A 13,365-nucleotide genomic window follows, 5' to 3' on the forward strand; every position below is an offset into this window, starting at 1 on the left:
ACTAGGAAAGCATACTTGGAGTCATTGCAAAGGTTAGCTACCTTTTTCTTTGTTAATTCAAGTGCTCTTGTAAGAGCTATCAGTTCAGCTAGTTGTGCACTTGTGAGTGAAGAAAGAAATGCAGTTATAATAACACCATTTGGAGTGACCATTGCGTATCCTGCTTAATACAGGGTGCTTGCTCCACAAAGAAACTTCCAGCTATGAAAAGGGTCAAGTCTGGATTTTCTAGAAAAGTTTCCCTGAGATCCTCCCTGGCTACATACATCCGTACCACAACTTCCTCACAGTCATGTTAGGTTCTGCCATTTCCTTGGGTAGGAAAGTGGTTGGGTTTAGGTGAGAACAAGTTTTTAATTAGACTGCAGAGCCCTCTAAGGGAAGAGCCTGATATTTAAGGAGCTGGCTGTCTCTATTTTGAATAATGAAAATGCCTGATACAAACATTTCCCTGAACTGTTGCTTCTTTTCTGATTCCACCCAAGGCAAGGACCAGGGCACATTTCTGTCCTTATACTTCAGGTCAATAGGAGCAGTAACAATGGCTAAAATTTATGGACAATCTATGTTCTGAGTCTTATTTACATATATAAATTATTGTAATCTCCATGACAGTCTATGAGGTAGGTCACTATTATTTGCTTTTAGAGAAAAGGAAACTGATACACAGAGAGAAAGTAAGTTACTCACTATCACACAGCAGAAAGCTGTGGAATGAGAATTCCAATGCAGGCATTCTGCTTCCAGCCACCTACTCCAATTTCTATCAGAAAGTGTGGTTCAGTAGTTTGAAGGAATGCTGATGGATTCATCTTCATGTATATACCTCCCCCGCTCTTCTTCCATGTAATTCTTAATATAAAATTAGAAACAATCTTCACTTGAAAATAGATATATTGCCTCAGCAATGGCATAGCATATTATTATCATGACCTTGAGCCAGTCATTAAAATTCTCACAGATCACAACAGGTTTTGTAAACAATAATGACCAGCCATGAACAGACACAGAATTCCCCAGCCCAGATCAGTAGGGTCAAGTCTGAAAGCACATCAGAAGCTCCTTCTTGCTGGGACAGTTTACTGGAAACAAGACCATAGCTCCCACACCCAGAGGCAGTCATTGCTCAAGTGTGTTTAGTCAACTGGGCCTCAAGGAGGTACTGGGCAGCCTGCTGGGCTGTGAAGACCATGTGCCTGCCTGCACAGGTCTGCCCTGATGTGCGTGGGCCCTCCCATCCTACCTAGCCAGCTTGTGTTCCAATCATGTAGTTCTAATCAGCCTTGCCCCAGGTGCATCAGATGCAGCTACAAGTTTCAACTGCACTGTATAAACCAGGTTTCTGGAGAATTCCAGCCATTCAACGATCCCAGGCACTCACCTCAGACCCAGCATACGGAGCCTGACACAGGCTTCTGTTGGATTCTCAGCACACCCCCAAGACATGGCAATTTTGTTCAATAGCACCTGGCTTCCCTCTCTGGCTCTTAGCTCTTGAGTAGTCTCCCTGACACCTGGCCTTCCTGCCTAACTCAGGAGCTCCCAGCAATAATGGTAACAGGCACCAAGTGTCTTAGTAAAGCCTCAGGCCATAAGCCATGTCATTACTTTGCTACTACTTGCAGAAAATAAAACACCAAAAAGCAGCCAGAATTATTTCTTGGATATTCTCGACATTTGGAGATTTCTTGCAAATTTCTCGACATTTGGAGAAGTGAGTAATAATCACATGAAATTTTATTTGTATTAGGCTTCTCACAAAATGTTAATGAAATGCTCATAGTCATTATCCCTCTTCCATATACATTAAAAACAGTATATTTTAAATGTATCGATTTTGGCTGGGTGCAGTGTCTCATGTGTGTAATCCCAGCTCGCATCTATAATCCCAGGCTGAAGCGGGAAGATCACTTGAGTCCAGGAGTTTTAAGACAAACACAGGCAACAAAGTGAGACCCTTCCCTACAAAAAACATTCTAAAAACCAAATAACTAGCCAGGCATAGTGGCACATGCCTGTGGTCCCAGAGGTTAAGGTGGGAGAATTTCTAAAGCCCAGGACGTTGAAGCTACAGTGAGCTATGTTCATACCACTATACTCCAGCCTCAATGAAAGAAATAAACCCTTTCTCTTAAAAAATAAAAATACAGCACTTTGGGAGGCCGAGGTGGGTGGATCACGAGGTCAAGAGATCAAGACCATCTTGGTCAACATGGTGAAACCCCGTCTCTACTAAAAATATAAAAAATTAGCTGGGCATGGTGGCGCGTGCCTGTAATCCCAGCTACTCAGGAGGCTGAGGCAGGAGAATTGCCTGAACCCGGGAGGTGGAGGTTGCGGTGAGCCAAGATCGCGCCATTGCACTCCAGCCTGGGTAACAAGAGCAAAACTCCATCTCAAAAAAAAATTATAAAATAATAATAAAAATGAAAAGGAAATGCTAGAAATTGAAACTCTGCAACCAGAAGTTAAAATGTCCTCAACAGGTTTATCAGTGAACTGAACACAGTCAAGAACAAGTCATTTTGAAGATACGTCAGTAGAGACTTCCCAAACTACACACAAAGAGAAAAAAATGGGAAAAAAGAACAGAATACTCAAGAATTCTTGTAGCATGTAGCATTCACACAATGGGAATGCTAGAAAGAGAAGGGAAAAAAATGCAGGTGTTTGAAGTAATATTGACTGAGAATTTTCCCACATTAACTACTGAAACCACAAATACAGGGAGTCCAGAAAAATACCAAAATATACATACATCTGAACAAATTATGTTTCAACTTCAGAAAACCAAAGACAGACACATTCTTGAAAGTGAATGAAATAAAATACTTGATTTTTAAAGAAGCAAGAATAGGATTTGCATAGGACTTCTTGCCAGAAACGATTCAATCAAAAGAGAGTAAGGTGAAATATTTAGTGTTGAAAGAACAATACAATCAACTGATATTTTTGTATCTAGTAAAATTATCCTTCAAAATTAAAGGAGAAAAATACTTTATCATACAAACAAAAGTTGAGGAAATGTGTCATGAGTAGATATACTTTGTAAAGAATTAAAAAGAAGATTTTCTGGAAGAAAAATAAGAAATTTGGATGTACATGAAGAAAGGAGAGCTTAGAAAAGGATACATGAATGTAAAATAAAATTAAAATACATGAAGGTAAAATAAAATCTCTGTTTTGCTTGCTTTTATATAATCTAATGGATAAGAAGAAGATAAGAAGAAGGAGGAGGAGAAGGAAGAAAAGAAAGGAAAAGAAAGAAACAAAGAGGCAGAAAGAGGATGGCAAATGAAGGAGAGGAGTCAACTGAGAAACAGAGAGACAGAAGCCAAAAATTACTAATATCAGAAAGGAAAGGTTATCAGCACTGATGTCCTGGGCATTAAAAGGATAATAAATGAATAATATAAACATTATGTTATCACAAATTGATTACTTGGAAAAAACGGATCCATATCTTGAAAGAACAAACTACCAAAACTTCTTGTGTTAGCTTGTTCAGGATGCTATACCAAAATACCATAAACTGGGTAGCTCATAAACACAAAAACTTATTTCTCTTAGTTCTAGAGAAGGCTAGAGAGTCCAAGATCAATTCTAGGCACCAACAGATTTCATGTCTGGTGAGGACTCACTTTCTGGCTCATGGAAGCCATCTTCTCAAGATGTTCTCACATAACAGAAGGGGTGAAGAATCTTTCTTAAAAAAAAAACACTAATCACACCTATGAGGGCTACATCCTCATGACTTAATCACCTCTCAAAGGACCTCAAATACCATCACTTTGAGGATTAGGTAGTGGTACATGAATTTTGGGGAGACACAAAAATTTAGTCCATAGAACTTATAAAAGGAGAAACAGATAATCCGAGTAAGTCTTTGTCTAGTATAGAAATCTATAAATAATTAACAACCTTCCAAGAAAGAAACCCACAGCCCTAGATCATTTCAGTAGATAATTGTACAAAACATTTTTTTTCTTTTTTTCAGATGGAGTTTCGCTCTGTTGCCCAGGCTGTAGTGCAGTGGCAGTGGTACAATCTTAGCTCACTGCAACCTCCACCTCCCAGATTCAAGCGATTCTTCAGCCTCAGTGACCTGAGTAGCTGGGACTATAGGTGTGCACCACCACACCCGGCTAATTTTTGTATTTTTAATAGAGACTGAATCGTTGCACCTGTAAACATCTTCACCATGTTGGCCAGGACGGTCTCTATCTTCTGGCCTTGGGATCCACCCACCTCAACCTCCAAAAGTGCTGGGATTACAAGCATAAGCCACCATGCCTTGTCCTGTATGAAACATTTAAGGAAGAAAAGATGCCAATTACAATTGCTACCAGAAAACAGAAGCAAAGGGACCATATCCAAACTCATTCTATGAGGTTCTAATACCAAAAGCAGAAGACATGTAAAGAAAAATAAATGTTCAGACATATATCGCTCATCAAAACGCTCAACAAAATATTAGCATGCTGAATCCAGCAATACATTGTTGAATTAGACACCAAGACCAGGTGAGACTTATTCCAGGTATGCAAGGCTGGCTCAACACTCAAAATAGTTAAGATAATCCATCACACACTAGCTAAAGAAGAAAAGTTATTTGATTATATTAATAGGTCAAGAAGCATTTTACAGAATCCAAAGCCCATTCATGGTTAAAACTTCCAGCTAATAAATTAGACATAGAAGGGAAATTCCTCAACTGATAAAGAACATCTACTAAAAGAACACCATATAGACAATATCATACATAATGTGAAAAACTAGACATTTTATACCTAAGAAACAAGGAGGCCAGGCACAGTGGCTCATGCCTGTAATCCCAGCACTTTGGGAGGCTGACGTGTGCAGATCATCAGGTCAGGAGTTTGAGACCAGCGTGACCAACATGGTGAAATCCCATCTCTACTAAAAATACAAAAATTAGCTGGGCATGGTGGTGTGCACCTGTAATTCCAGCTACTCAGGAGGTGGAGGCAGGAGAATTGCTTGAACCCAGGAGGCGGAGGTTGCAGTGAACTGAGATCATGCCACTGCACTCCAGCATGTGGGACAGAGCAAGACTCTGTCTCAAAAAAAGGAAGAAAGAAAGAAACAAGGAAAGGATATTCCCTCTCATTGTTTCTATTCAACATCATACCAAAATCCTAGCTAAGGCAATAAGACAAGAAAATAAAATAAAAGATATAAAATATAAGGCATTTTAATGCTCCTTGCTTACTGATAACTTGATTTTCTATGTAGAAAATCTCAAAGCATCAGCCAAAAAGCCTTCTAGATTATAGCATGGTTGCATGATAGAAGGTTAGTATACAAAATCATTTGCTGTTCTACATCCAGCAATGAACAACCAGAATTTGAAATTAAAAGCACAATACCATTTGCATTAGCATCAAAAAATGCAATAGACACAATCTAGCAAAATATGGGCAGGGTTCATATGAGATAAACTATAAAATCTATGTAAAAGAGGGCTGAACATGGTGGCTTGCACCTGTAATTACAGCTCTTTGGGAGGCCGAGGGGAGTGTGAATCACCTGAGGTCAGGAGTTCTAGACTAGCCTGGTCAACATGGTGAAAACCTGTCTCTACTAAAAGTACAAAAATTAGCTTGGCATGGTGGCGGGTGCCTGTAATCCCAGCTATTCAGGAGACTGGGTCAAAGAGTTACTTTAATCTGGGAGAGAGGGGTTGCAGTGAGCTGAGATCACATCATTGCCCAGTCTTGGCAACAAGAGTGAAACTCCTTCTCAAAAAAAAAAAAAAAAAAAAAAAAGAAACCTGCTGAAAGAAATTAAAGATCTAAATGAATGAAGAAACATCTGTGTTCACAAAATAAGACTCAGTGTTGTTAAAATGTCAATTCTGTTCAATGTGATTTATAAATTCAATACAACTCCAGTCAAAACATGAACAAATTATTGTGTGAAAATTTACAAACTACTTATAAAGTTTATATAGAAAGGCAAACTAACCAGAATAGACAACAATGTTGTAGAGGAGGAGGAACAAAGTTCAAGGTCTTGCAAAGTGATCCATGGAATAGAATAGAAAACTCAACTCAGAAATAAGATCCCACAAACACAGTCAATTGATCTTTTACAAAAAGGTAAAAGCAGTTCAATGGAGAAAGGATAGCTTTTTCAAAAAGTGATGAATCTGTTGCATGTATATATATATAGTACATGCAAAAAAGTAACTGAGACACAGACCTTGCACCTCAAAAATTAACTCAAAGGACACATTTTTAGGTGACTAATATTTTAAATTGACAAATCATAATTGCATACATTTATGGGGTACAATGGGATGCTTGGATATGTGTATAAAATGAGGAATGACTACATCAAGCATAACATATTTATCATCTCAATTTTTTTTTGTGGTTAGACACTTGAAATTTACTTTTTGTTATTTTGAAATATATACTACATTATTATTGACTGTAGTCATCCTGCTGTACAATAGATTTCAAAATATATTTCTCCTGTTTACCTGAATCTTTGCACCAGTGAACAATTTCCCATTTTCTCCCAGGCAACACAACCTCTGGTAATCCTTTCTACTCTCTACTTTTATGAGTTCAATTTTTTTTTTTTTTTTTTTTGAGACGGAGTTTCCCCCTTGTTACCCAGGCTGGAGTGCAATGGCGTGATCTCGGCTCACCGTAACCTCCGCCTCCTGGGTTCAGGCAATTCTCCTGCCTCAGCCTCCTGAGTAGCTGGGATTACAGGCACACACCACCATGCCCAGCTAATTTTTTGTATTTTTAGTAGAGACGGGGTTTCACCATGTTGACCAGGATGGTCTCGATCTGTTGACCTCGTGATCCTCCCGCCTCGGCCTCCCAAAATGCTGGGATTACAGGCTTGAGCCACCGCGCCCAGCCCGAGTTCAATTTTTAGACCTAAATTTAAATAAAAAAGTGGTAAAACTTCTGTAAAATAACAAAAGGAATAGATATTTGGGTAACTTTGGGTTTTGTAGATACAACACTAAAGAACATAAAAGACAAATTTCTACCATGAAAGAAGATAGTGGTGTTAATTTATTACAATAAAATCTTTCGCTCTGGGAAAGGAAATATTAAAAGAATGGAGAAACGAGACACAGACAGGGAGAAAATATTTCCAAAACGCCAGTCTTGCATCCAGACCATTAAAAACCACTTACAAAACAATAAGATATCAACCATACCAATTAGTAAATGGACAAAAGACCAAAAGAGGCTCCCATCAGAGACGGCATACAGATGGGAAAAAGCTTATGAAAAGATCTTCACCCTCCCCGGGGTTTTTCTCTCTCTGCGCCCCTCTCTCCCCTACACACCCTCTGCTGCAACACGAGAGGGAGCAGATCAGGGGTGGTGACCGTGAGGTGCACAAGGCATGGGACTCATGTGCATTATAAGCCGTGGGTCCGGGGAAATCTTGAAAGGCTGAACTTGAAGCCCAGACTGACCCGCCCCTCGCAGGGTCCCGGCCAGCTGCCCTGCAGGGCGCCTTACTCCTCCTCTCTATAGGCCTGCTGGCCCCTGGGGGGCCCTGGGAGGAACCGCCTCTCCCTGAGCCCGGCTGAGCGCGCTGGCAGTGTCGGCATCAGGGACGCCTGGATGCTTTTCCTGGTAGAGTGACAAAGGTTCAACAACGAGAAGAGGAGCAGGGGCCAAGACAAGAAGCGGCCCGCCAGGACCCAGGCCCCAGCATCCCACCAGGGGCGCTGCTGCAGGAGTTCCAGCTGCTGCTGAAAGGCGCGGTGCCCCAGCGCAAGAGTGCGGATCCTGAACCCTGCATGCGCATCTCTGTGGGGCCGATAGCCTGGAGCCTCGCTTCAGTCCTTTCGCCTCCAGGGAAGACAATGTCAACGAGACATGGTGCTGGCCTCCATGGGAGCCTCGAAAGGAGGCCGCCTTCCACTGCCACCTGTGCCAGGACACGTGGCTGCAGCCATGCCCGCTGCTTGTCTGCCGCCAGGGCGCTACCAGGATGACAGGTGCAGGAGGCTGCGGCAGTGGACAGCAGCAGTTTTCAGCCTGCTGTCCTGTAGGCGAGAAGATGAAGAAAACCACCCCTCAGCAGATCAGCTGCCCCGCCTGGCAGCCCAGCCAGACAAGGAGCCTGAAAGCTCACCTTGTCTGAGCTCACGCGTGCCGGCAGTGGCCCCGGTGCCCAGAATGCTGGGGAGCCCTACGCGCGGGAAGCGCCGGAAGCAGACAAGCCGTGGGGCCCAGAGGCGCTGCGGGGTGGGAAGGTGCTCGCTTCCCAGTGTTTTCACGCCCCGCCCGGCCCTCCAAGGCTGCTGCTGCCAGGATATTCCACAGCGTGGACACCCTTGTGGGCACGCGCCACAATGGCTACAAGATGACGACCTTCACCAGGGTCACTCAGGATGTCCGGGACATGATGCTCAAGCGCTTTGGGGAGCGCAACGTGGCTAACTCAGAACCGTGGAGGCTGCCTTTCAAAGTTTCCGCCAAGATCATGGGACCCCACCGTCAAGGACTGTGCCTCGGGATCCGGTTCCCAGGTTCCCAGCACACAGTCAAGCCCCAGAGCTGAACCAGCAGCCCAGCGGAGCAGCCTTCAGCTCAGGCCTCCTGCAGTCTTCAGCCAGGAGATGGTGGGGTGAGTCAAGGAGCACCACGAGGCCTTCATGGTCTCACTGAGCCCTCCAGGGCGGTGCCCACGATCTCTCCAAGCCTCTGGCACTCGCACTTCTACATGGATAAGGTGCTGGATATCGAGCCAGCTGTGCCACGCCAGCTGCCCACCACCGAGCAGCTCACCAGCACGTGAGAGGTTTCAGCCTGGGCCCTCAGCCTGATGTTGCTCAGGAGGGAGGATGCCTTGACTCAATCAGCCTTGTGGTCAGTGCAGCCCAGCAACCCCAGGTCCCCCAGCCCAGCGTCCTCCAGGCTAGCACTGCCAGCTACCCCACCCCACCCGCTATCCCTTCCAACCCCCTGCAGTGTGTGTCCCAGGACCTGCCTGAGCAATCTGAGACAGAAGCAGCTGGTGCAGGTGACACGGTGCCCGGAGTACAAGCCAGGCTGCAGTGACTGGAGTGGATGACAGACTGGCCCGGGCACTGCATGGCATCTTTGTGTCTGAGTGCAAGGGGGCGCTCAGTGAGGAGGTGGCCTGTGCTGGGATGGTGGGCAGGTGCCGGCAGCAGCAGACCTCAGGAAGGTGGAGAAGCACCTGCTGCTCTTCTGAGTGGCTGCCAGACTGGCTCAACCTCCACTATGTTCACCCCTCACCTACCTCCAGCTGCTCAAGGCTGTGGACCTGGCTGGCCTCACCACAGGTCTGGCCTGCACTGAGGAGGGTTTGTGAGCCCAGCAGCCACCACAGACAAACACTGACTGGAGGCTTGCTGGCCTGGGCTCACCTGAGCCTGTTTTATTCTCTTTATGAACTTGATGCACTTTGCTCTTCCCTTCCCGAGTGCCCAAGAGCTGGACATGGGCTGCAGGGTGCTCTGCCCTAGGGTTTTCTGGCTGTGGGTGGTGGGCCTGTCTCACAGGGCGCAGGTACAGAATGTATTAAACTGGTTTCTGCTACAGGGAAAATCACAATAAAATAGATGCATTATAGGTAAGTGCAATAACATGGATGAATCACAAAATAATTTATGTGGCATAAAAGAAATCAGGCAAAAAATAATGCTTACTTTAATGGTTCTATTTTTATACAATTATATATGCAATTCAAACTCATCTATAGTGACAAGAAGGTGAACAGTGGTGGTTAGTTGATTTGGAATGAAAAGAGGAGTGGGAGGGAAAGACTACCAAAGGATAAAAGAAAAATGGAGGAGATGGATATATTCAGTATCTCAGCCTCCTGAGTCGCTGGGACTCTAGGCATGTGCCAGCTTGCTTAATTTTTTTGTTGGTATTAGTTTTTGAGACAAGGTCATGCTATGTTGCCTAGGTTCGTCTCCAACTCCTGACCTCAAGCGATCCTTCTGCCTCAGCCTTTCAAAGCACTGGGATGTCAAGTGTGAGCCACCACTCCTGGCCACATATGCTTCTCTCCAGGTATTTTAATGTAATTTTTCATCTTGTATGTACACTTTTGAATGCTGCCCTTCTACTTTACATTTTTGAATGCTGCTTTTTTACTTTGAGATATTAATATCCAGTAACATCAAATTTATATCTACACTATGGTTATTCATTCTCTTACTAGTGAGTTTCAAAATTTTCTTGGATATCTTTTTTCTTGCTTGCCGGATGTGTCTTTCCAGGCTCTACCATCAATTTCATACACTTATACCCCTCTGTTTCCTCAACTTGCAACTATCATTACCCTCTGAAATTGTGATAAATCTTGTGTCTTCAGTTCTACCTTCTTAGTTTGGTTGAAGTTTTATCTATTTATTGTTACTGTTCCTAAGTAATGGGACATTTCTAATTGGATGGTTTTTCTAAATTTTTCCTTTTTGAATTTAAACTTTGGGATAATAAGCTGTGGAGACCAGCCCCTTTGGCATTGTCCTCAGCAGCACATTAGGTCTTGTCTTTAGGCACAGTTATACTTTTTGATGGAGTTTGGGAAGCAGTCAAAATAATCTGGTGCCAAATCAGACAAGGCAGTAAATAAACATGTCAGATGGACATGGCAAAGGGCTGGGTATGGCCACAGGGTGATGGGGCTGGGCTCTGTGTGCAGCTCTTAAAACAGGTATGAGAGGCTTCTGTGAAAGGAAGTCTGAGATGACTGAGAGTCCGTGTTGAGTAGGGAAGGGGGCTGGCTGCAGATGGACTGAGTCAGAAGCCTGGGCTGGCCATCCATGAGCTATGTCACTTTGGGAAGCCCCAGATTCTCCATCTTAACAGTGGGGATACATCGCCCTCCTGCAGCATATCATGAGTTAGAAATAAAAATGCACACATGCTTAGCATGACACAAGTAATTATTAATTTTAAAAAGTTACAAATGGCACCATTGGAATTGAGTATGTAATCTTCCGAAAGAGTGATTCTTAAAGATAGCATATACTTAGTTATAATATTCATTCCGTCATTGACTCAATTTTTCAATAAATACACGTTGAGTACTTATTTTAGAACTAGTACTGTTTTAGGGTAGGATATAATAAAATTATAATGAAGCTAACAAATGCTCTATCCTCCTATAAACAAAATAATATAGAGTATCTCAACACATGATGTTAAAAAACTAAAGCAGAATAAGGAGGATAGAGAGGAACAATGGGAGAGTTGCTGTTTTTATATGAGGTGGTCAGTGATATATTTGTAAAATATAAAACAGCTGTCTTATATAATATATATAATATATAATATAAAACAGCTGCCTCAACAAATGGTATTAAAAAACTAAAGTAGAAGAAGGAGAATAGAGAGGAACACTGGGAGAGCTGCTGTTATTCTATAGGGTGGTAAGGAAAGGACTTGCTAGGAAAGGGAAACCTGAGCACATTCAGGAAAGAAGCAGAGATGGACCATATGGACCTCTGGGAAAAAGAGCTTCAGGTTAAGGAAAGAATAGGAACAAAAGCTTTGAATATGTTTGGTTGTAATAAATGGATGGATGCATGGATGAATGGACGGATGGACAGATAGGACTGACTGATGACTGGATGGATCCATCCATGCGTCCATCCGTGCATGCATCAAAGAATGGATGGATGGATGGATGGATGGATGGATGGATGGATGGATGGAAGGATGGATGGGTGGATGGGTGGGTGGATGAATAAACAGGATAGAGAAATGAAAGAATGGATGGACGGATGGATGAGAGGGTGGATGGATGGATGAATACATGAGAAATTGAAGAGACAGAAAATATGGTGAAAGAAAAGCGATCACACTCTATGTGTATGTATGCTCTGGATAAGCTGGTTCTGCACTCAGGTGCCTTCTGGAATCCTGGAATGCTGGACCAGACTGCAATATCTGTGCTACCTCAAATGGAATGAATTTCCTGGAGGGTAGTTGCTAAGTCTTATCACTATTCTCTAAAACAGAACCTTGAACATGTCAAGTCTTCTCATTTTTGGAAGTCATACGCTTTTCACTGTCTGGAGAACCAGGAATCCAAATGTCAGAGCCCTGATGGCCATGTTTTTCTAGTATTTTCAATGTGCTTCTTCAAGTGCAAAAGGATCAAGGCTTGGAAGAGGCATTCACCTTACTTAGTCATCCAGCTCTGGAGACAATGAAGATAGTCCCAGCCCACCTCCCACTTAGATGGCAATCCACTTCCCTAGAAAGCACAGGGGTGTTGGAGCGAAGAACATGCCTTGTAACCACAACCAATGAAACCACACGACAGCATGGCAGGGCCTTCACTGAAGACAAAAGTAGCTGTTGACTTGGCATTTATTTCTGTGTAAGCATTTGAAAAACAGACCCAAAAGGAAGCACCTGTGTGGCAGTCCCATATTTGTACCCAAGAAGTTCTCATACATGTGGTACAGGCTTTGGGGTCAGATAGATCTGGGATCATATCCCAACACTACCTCCTTCTAGAGTTTGGAAAGGGGCAAGTTCCTTCGCTTCCCTGAACCTCAGGTTTCTCATCTATCAAGTGGAAACAATGCTGTTTACCTGGTGGGGTCACTGTGAGGACTGGAGAGGGAGCTGAGGGCCTGGCATGGCAGAGATTGGCAAGGAGTGGGTGCTTGGTGAGGAATAGCCACATGCAAAGGAGAAGCAGCCATCCCTGCCACGTGCCACACCTTATGTTTCTGTTTATATACTGGGAAAAAAATGAAACAGAACCCTGTACTTCTGATGACGATTAATCTGACAGTTACCAGGGGACGGGACCACGTGTAAATTGCCCTAATCAGAACACAGATAGTAATAACAATAACTAATTATCGAAATTATAATAGCAAACCTTTATATGGGGTGAGCTACTGCCCCAGCTCTGTGACATTGTCTAATCTTGCAGACTAGGAAGGGCCTGATCTGTGAAGCCCTCCCTGCCCTCAGCTGAAGGCCCTAGTTAGGACCTGGGGCTTCCTGGCCTGGCTGAGTGGCCACAGACAACTGTTTTTGGTGACGTTCTTGGAAAATAGGATGAGCACCCAGAAAGATGCTCTATGGTCTTACACAGTCTTTTATATGCACTTCAAAGAACACGCAACCATGTGCTCTCACCCCGTTGCCCTGTCACACAGCACCCTGGGGGTTAGCAATGGGGGGAGTCATGGTTGTGGGCTGAAGATATTCCAGGGAAGGCCCTCACCTGGGCCTTGGGAGTGGCATAGGACACAGAGCAGGGCTCCCTTTGCACACAGGCCTGAAGGGGGCCAGGGATCCGGGATGTGTCTGTAGAATGCCCAGAGAATGTTGTCTAAACAGACATTTTTGT

At 43.7% G+C, this 13,365-nt stretch overlaps 1 long non-coding RNA gene across 1 annotated transcript; it reads left to right on the plus strand.

Annotated features, from left to right (window-relative positions):
* The first annotated feature begins 8,421 nt into the window (after positions 1 to 8,421).
* LOC128928193 (uncharacterized) lies at positions 8,422 to 12,742 on the plus strand. Its single transcript, XR_008472996.2, has 3 exons — positions 8,422 to 8,637; positions 9,949 to 10,055; positions 12,011 to 12,742. It is a non-coding gene; the product is annotated as an uncharacterized LOC128928193 (long non-coding RNA).
* The last annotated feature ends 623 nt before the right edge of the window (positions 12,743 to 13,365 follow it).

The sequence above is a fragment of the Callithrix jacchus genome, chromosome 7 (assembly GCF_049354715.1).
Source record: "Callithrix jacchus isolate 240 chromosome 7, calJac240_pri, whole genome shotgun sequence".
In the NCBI taxonomy this organism is placed as follows: domain Eukaryota; kingdom Metazoa; phylum Chordata; class Mammalia; order Primates; family Cebidae; genus Callithrix; species Callithrix jacchus.